This window comes from Mus pahari, chromosome 21, assembly GCF_900095145.1.
Source record: "Mus pahari chromosome 21, PAHARI_EIJ_v1.1, whole genome shotgun sequence".
Lineage (NCBI taxonomy): Eukaryota > Metazoa > Chordata > Mammalia > Rodentia > Muridae > Mus > Mus pahari.
Genome location: NC_034610.1, coordinates 43152241 through 43159190, shown reverse-complemented (window position 1 = coordinate 43159190; position 6950 = coordinate 43152241).

Below are 6950 nucleotides of genomic sequence, written 5' to 3'. Positions count from 1 at the left end.
TCTGAGTGCCCCCTGGCACATGTCAGGCATGCCCTCATTAACTCACTTCAAAGAGTTTTTTCTTAATCTCCTATCTCACAGACTTCTTGCTATTGTAGCTGTAAAAGCTCAATACTGCTTTTCCAACCTTAGGTATAGCTAAGCATAGTAATATGACTTTATTTTGGCCAAAATTTGCATGTGCATAACTAGAGAGCATTATAAAAAAGAACAGGTGCAACAAGAAAGCGTGCTTGTCTGGACCCTTTTCTAATTTCCTGCTTCGAATGTACAGACAGTGATGTCTACTAGGCAGTGGACAGATGGAATCCTAATACAATGAGTTTGAGGAGGAAAAAAAAAATCAACAGCTAAGAATGGAAGTTCATGGGACCGGGGAGCTAGTGTCAGTTTCACAAGCATGAAGACTGGATTCAGATCTGCAGAATCCGCATAAGAAGCCGGGTACAGCGTGGCAACTCTGCAGCACCAGCGCTGGGGTGGGCTGGGGAAGGAGAAAGGCAGATCTTCGAAGCTCTTTGGCTAGTCAGTTTAGCCAAACCCACGAGCTCAAGGTTCAGTGTGACGCTGTCTCAAAAAATATAGTGGAGAATGACTGAGGAAGTTACTTAAAGTCTAGCTCTGGCTTCCCTATGCCAGTGAACAAGCATGCATGTTCACTTGCATACCCAAATGAGCACATACATACATGTCTATACACACACACACACACTTAGGAGAATTTTAATCTAGCAACATAGCTATCTGGCAAGAGATCAGATCTGGCTGGGATGCAGACATACCTTTAATATACACCTTTAATCTCAAACAACGTAGGTAAGGTTAGTTTGTAGAAGGAAACAGGCATGTTTGAAAGCGAGGTCTACTTGAGGGGCAGACAAAGTGGTGAATCAGAGAAAGATTTGACAGAATGAATCATAGATAGAATATGCCCAACTCACATGAGAAGAGACAGAAAGGGGGTAACTAAAAAGAGCAGTGGAGAGAGAGAGAGAGAGAGAGAGAGAGAGAGAGAGAGAGAGAGAGAGAGAGAGAGAGAGAGAGAGAGAGAGAGAGAGAGAGAGAGAGAGAGAGAGAGAGAGAGAGAGGACAGTTTTACAGAGACAGGTTGCAGAGAGAATAAACTAGACAAAAGTGAAGACAGAATGAGATAGGGAATCAGAAGGAGCCTGATGATTCGAACCAATAGCTGGAATTAGTTGGAGGCCAAACAGAGCAATTCAGTCAGAAGCTGAGAAGTCAGTTTAAACCAGTCAGCTTGGAGAGGAGTTTTGAGACAGACTAGCTGAGTTGAACTGGACAGCCAGAGTTCAGAAAGGACCAGAAGGATGAGCTCATTCACCAGTAAGTCTGAGATGACAATTATATCTAGAGAATAAAAATAACATTTACACACACACACACACACACACACACGTACATTGCACATGCGTACACACACACACACATACACACACCACACAACTGGAAGATTGTGGTAATGCAATCCCAAGTCATTAATGTTAGTACCGAGCTGTTGAGCTAGTGAACCAATGTCTTATGACTATTTACCTCTGTGTGTTTCCCATGGAGAGAAAAAAAATAGATGCTTATTGGTTGAAACCACTGCCAAGTTGATTTTCTGTTCATTGTGCTGAATTTTTAATCACGCAATGTCAGGCCATCCTAAGTAAGTTCTCTTTCAGAGAAAGAGTTGGTGTATAAACCACAGCACTGAAGAAAATGCAGAAGAGGCTCCCTCTTCAGCACAGCCGGCAAACATTAGCCCAGTGGCATAGATATAGCTAATGAGAACAGTGGCAAGTCATGAAGCACAGCTGCTCCACAAAGATCCAGCAAAACTGACCTACATGATGCAGTTGCCATAGTGACAACTCTTCCTTTCGGTCTTTATCTCCACGTGCTGCACACTTGGGCGGCTTTCAATGTTTGTACAACTTGGGGATATTGAACAACGGGAAATTTCTAATGAATCATTTATGCTGTCTCCCAGGAGTACTGCTTCTAAGCCTCCCCAAGAAAGTTTTGAGTAGACATTTCTTCCTCTTTGAGGGATTCATCTTTACCTGGCCCTACTTAAATGTATCCTTACTTCCCGGAGGTTAAGACTTAAAAAAAAAAAAAATGCCAGAGATTTCCTTATAAGGCTCTGACTCCAAGATACCATTGGAACATCTACCCCATACTTGCCCAGGAACAAGATAATCAGAACAAAGTCAACTCAAAAGGTAATCGAGAGTCAGTTGGCTAGTGGACTAGGGAGCAGATCAGATTAAAAGCCTCTTAGCACACGATCAGGTGATTTAGTGCCATACAAGCTTGGGGGTAACATATGTTATGCCCCTCAAGGGAAAGATAGAGCAACAAAGTTAGATTGGTTGTAGTTAATCCCGCACTACACAGGGGCTTTTACTGATGGAAAAAGAATGTGTGGAAAAATAATAAGAGGATTAAACATTAAGATCCCCCCCTTTCTTAGAAAAGTTAGCCCATACAGGACACTGTGCTGTTGTATGCCCAAGGAACAAAAGAATACCGAGATTAGAGATATAAATAAATTCTACAAAAGTATATAAAATATAAACATTGTATTATGCCAGAAATTGAATAATGACTTTAGCAGCTTTGGACTGAAGATTTTCAGGCCTAACAACAATTAGCACTCTGACCACTAAAAGTTGATAATACACTGCTCGGGACATGGCAATGTGCCCAGGCTGGCCTGAAGATTTTCTTTCTGTGTAGTGTGCCCTTGAAATTGCCAGAACTACCAGCCTGATTATGGGTTGTCACGTTTTGGCAAAATACATCTCTAAGCTGTTAAAAATTAGGTTATGGGGTTGGTGAGGAAAAACAATTGTAAAAAGATAACTGTTTTGTCATGGTTTATCAATATTGACTAAACTTATGACCAAGAGGAAGTTAAAACATGGAGACAGAAATGATGTAATTTATGTTTTGGAACAACATGAATCTATCCCTGTTTACTGAGTTCTGTATAGATAAAGAAGGATTCTGACTGCCAGTCAGTGAGGATTCAAGACCCCACCTCCACCCCACCTCCATATCCTCTCACACATACCTCCCCTCCTCCCACCCCCCCACACCCCACAACACTCAACAAGCCAAGAAGGTCCCTGGGACTAGTTCCCTGGTTACTTTTCTCTTCTAACTTTCTCATATCATCTTTACAACATCTCATGTCGCCTGGAGTATCTGACCTTTGCAGTTACAGGAGTCTACTGTGCACAATTTCCAGCTCTGTATGATGGTCAGTCTTCAAAAAGGACTGCTACCAGACAAATTGAGAAGTCAGCTCTCAGCATCGCTCAAAACATGGGGTTGAAGAACACAATGTTTCTAAAAACAAACTGAGGGGCCTAAGGAAGCCCAGTCTGCCCCTAGGCCCCATTACTTCCTGTTTCAGTGCCTACCCCTCCACCCCCCCATTCCAGGCTCCACAGCAGAAAGGGAACTCAGCATTCTTGTGCCCAGTCAGTCCCCTCTCACTACTGTGAGACAGCCAGCTGGCCTTCTCCTAGCTAGATGTGCAAAAGAGTCTTTGAACTGCTCCCAAATCATGATGGGGACAGTTTTTCAAAAGTGGGGCATACTTTTTCTTAGTTATGTTAGCAGCTTGGTGATTGGTTCAAACGAAAGACATGTTTTGTTTGAGCAACAGAGAGTAGGAAGGCATGCATTCTTGCTTAGTTTTTTAGCATCTATATTAATACTTACTATTTTAATATCTCTATTACAACTATTGTATTGAATGCCAGATGGCTTCTAAAGGACATATTTCTTATTTGTAGCAAATAAAAGGCTTTCTTTTGTCCTTTGTTGGTTTGTTATTGAGACAAAACCTGCCATAAAATTGGACTAGCCCCAAACTCTTAAACCTCCTGCCTCAGCCTACTGGTGAATACAAATGTGCACTGCTATTCTGGGCTCATCTTGTCTAAATTATTAATTACCCCAGGTGTCACGCTGAAGTTACTGGTGCCTGTGGCGGGCAAGAACACGTTCCAAAGACAGCCTGAGTGTTTATACCTAAGAGGTACCCACTTTCTTTGGGATATTAAGAAAAATCTTTTCTTCCTTAGTATAAACAAATTCTCCTTGGAAATGTGCAGAAAGAATGGCCTAGCTACTTAAGGTCAGGAGTCTAAATAAATTATTCACAAAGACAAGAGCCTCGAGCTTCATATCTATCAGTTGTCTCTATGGTCCTGAGGGTTCCTTCTCCTCCACCCTTAACAAGAAATGTAAAACCTTTTGGAGAAGAGGCTAATGGCTCAGAAATTCTAGTCACTCTTACTTTTGAGCCTCACGTCACACATATTTCAGTAAACTTTTTCAAAAGTTTTGATTGTGTAGAAATATAAGAACACTTCTCTTGTGGCCTGCAATTCTTCAGAGGAGTTCCAGGGTCACCTTGCAGGCATTTCACACACCTCTTGCTTTATCTTCCTTCCTTGGTTTTTATTTTAGGCATTTTCCACCGATTGGGTTCAGGACAGGGCAAGTGTGGGGTTCTGGCATTTGAGAAAAGAGGACACAGTAAGCAACAAGTGCACTGTGACTTCTTGCTCTTCTCCTTTGGTGTAGACCATGAGAAATTTCTCTGACCTGCTGAAGCCATAAGACTCTCATTCTTAGACTAGAATAGAAGCAGATTTTTGCTGTCTATTGGAAAAGTCTAGCCTCTAATCCGCAGACACATGGACAAAGGGCAGAATTTGAACAAGCAGATGTTGCTAAGACCCTTCTAGTTGATTACTGTTAGAACACACCCTTGTTATATATACCAGGTCCTCTCTAACCATCCGTATTACCAGACAGCGTAAGAAACTTCAGTTTGCAAGGCTTTTACTTTCCTCATAACTTTCTACAGGATCTGAGACTCCACATGCATCAACACATAGACCTCTGAGGCAGAACCACTACATTGAGTTTGTGTGAAACCAGAGGGCCAAAAGAAGGCAATTTTTGCTAGTCTAAAGTATGCTGAAAGCAGTTTTGTCTGTGTGGACACTTATTATCTGGGAAAACACATTAATTGCCCTGGCAATTCTGGCTAGAGAAAGAAAAAGAGAGAGAGAGAGAGAGAGAGACAGACAGACAGACAGACAGACAGACAGACAGACAGACAGACAGAGACAGAGATTTATAAAGTAGAAGATTTGCTGCAGCTTTATGAAGTGCAGTAGAAGCTGGCCACACCTCTGGTAATCTCTACAGTAAAACATCACTTCTAACCCAACACGCTGGAGTGTTCCTTTGTGGTAGGAAGGAACCTTTGAGCTTAATCTTGAAACCAGTTTCTCCTCTCACCTTGGGCGCCTAGCAACTGCCAAATAGTGTTAGAAAAGACAGACTTTTAAACCCCATGTTTCCTTTAGCATCAGAAGAAACGGGTGTTTGGAAGGCAGGCTTACTGCTTAACGTTTCAGTCACTACATGTGACAAGGAGATGCAAGGTTACACTTTCTGCTTGTGTCTTTTTCAGCCTTTGTATTGCCCATGAGTTGAGAACCACCCCTCCACCTAATTTCTCAGAAATTCAATTTAGATTAAAATACATTCACAGTTTAGTAGACGACTATAAAAATGGTTTAAAAAACCAAAATATAAGGATCCAGGTGTATAGGTGCCTACTTGCAGTTTAGCTGTTCAGGAGGCTGAGATGGGAAGACTGGTTTGAGTCCACAATTTCATACTCAGCCCAAACAACCAAGCAAAACCCCTTGTCAAAACAAAACAAAACAAAACAAACATGGGGGAAATGGAGGAGGCTTTTTAAAGCCAAAAACAAAACAAAAAACAAAACCCAACAATAACAATGATAACCAAACCAAACCAAACAAAACAACTGATCTACAGAGCATGTTCCAGGACAACCAAGACTACACAGAGAAATCTTGTCTAGAAAAAGATAAACAGAAAAAAGAAACAACGATAACAAATAGAATCCTACATGAGAAGAGGAGAGGAATGACTAGGATTTTTTTTTTTTTAAGTACAAAAATGTAGCATTTGGGGAGGCAAAATTGCCCAGAATGTCTCTAAAAATGTCTAAGATGAAGAATGCCATTTCCTAATGAAGTATTTCTGCAGTCTCTGCCACAGAGTACAAAGATTAACTAATAGCGAGGGAAACATTGTCTGGGTTCCAGTAGAAGCCCCATTTGATAGCTGTGTGGCCTTGGCTCCACGGTTAACCCTCTGTGGGCCTCATGCTCACCCACTGAGCTCACCTTAGTAGATAGATATGTGAGTCTGGATAATGTTCATGGAAACTGTAGGGCCTGGGAGAGAGAAAGTTCTGGCTAAATCATGGCAACTATATTGGCTGGTCAGAGCTCCTTTTCTGCATGCCGAACTTGAACATTCATTATTTAAAGTGAGAATCTGACTAGTGTTACTGGGCAAAACCATTTGCTTCAGAAAGGAACCTTTGTGATAGTGCAAGATCACCAGCTTGGGAATAGACCACTTCCTACATATCATCAAAAGATCATGAGACTTAATAGACTCTGAGTCACATTACATCTTCAAATAATCAGCTCTGTCTGAACTTGGGACCTAGGGACACAGGGCAGAAACGTGTGTGAGTTACAGCAGGGAGGAGCGAATATCCTCTGAGATCCTCCACAAAATCACGGGGGAGGGGGAGCTCACAGTGAGGCCAAAGTCTGCAGGGTCACCTACCTTGTTGAAAAACTGAACTGCCTGTTGTTGAGAGTGAGTGGTTCTGTTTCTGTAGGAAATGGAAACTGCTGATGGCCCTCTGGTAGTCTGCTAATTCAAGGAAGGAAGGAAGAAAGGGAAGGAGGGAGGGAGAGGGAGAGGGAGGAGAGGGAAAGGGAGAGGGAGGGGGAGAGGGGAGAGGGGAGTGGCTCATTCTGTTCTTGTCCTGTATCTCTGACCCCAGATCTCCCATTATTTTC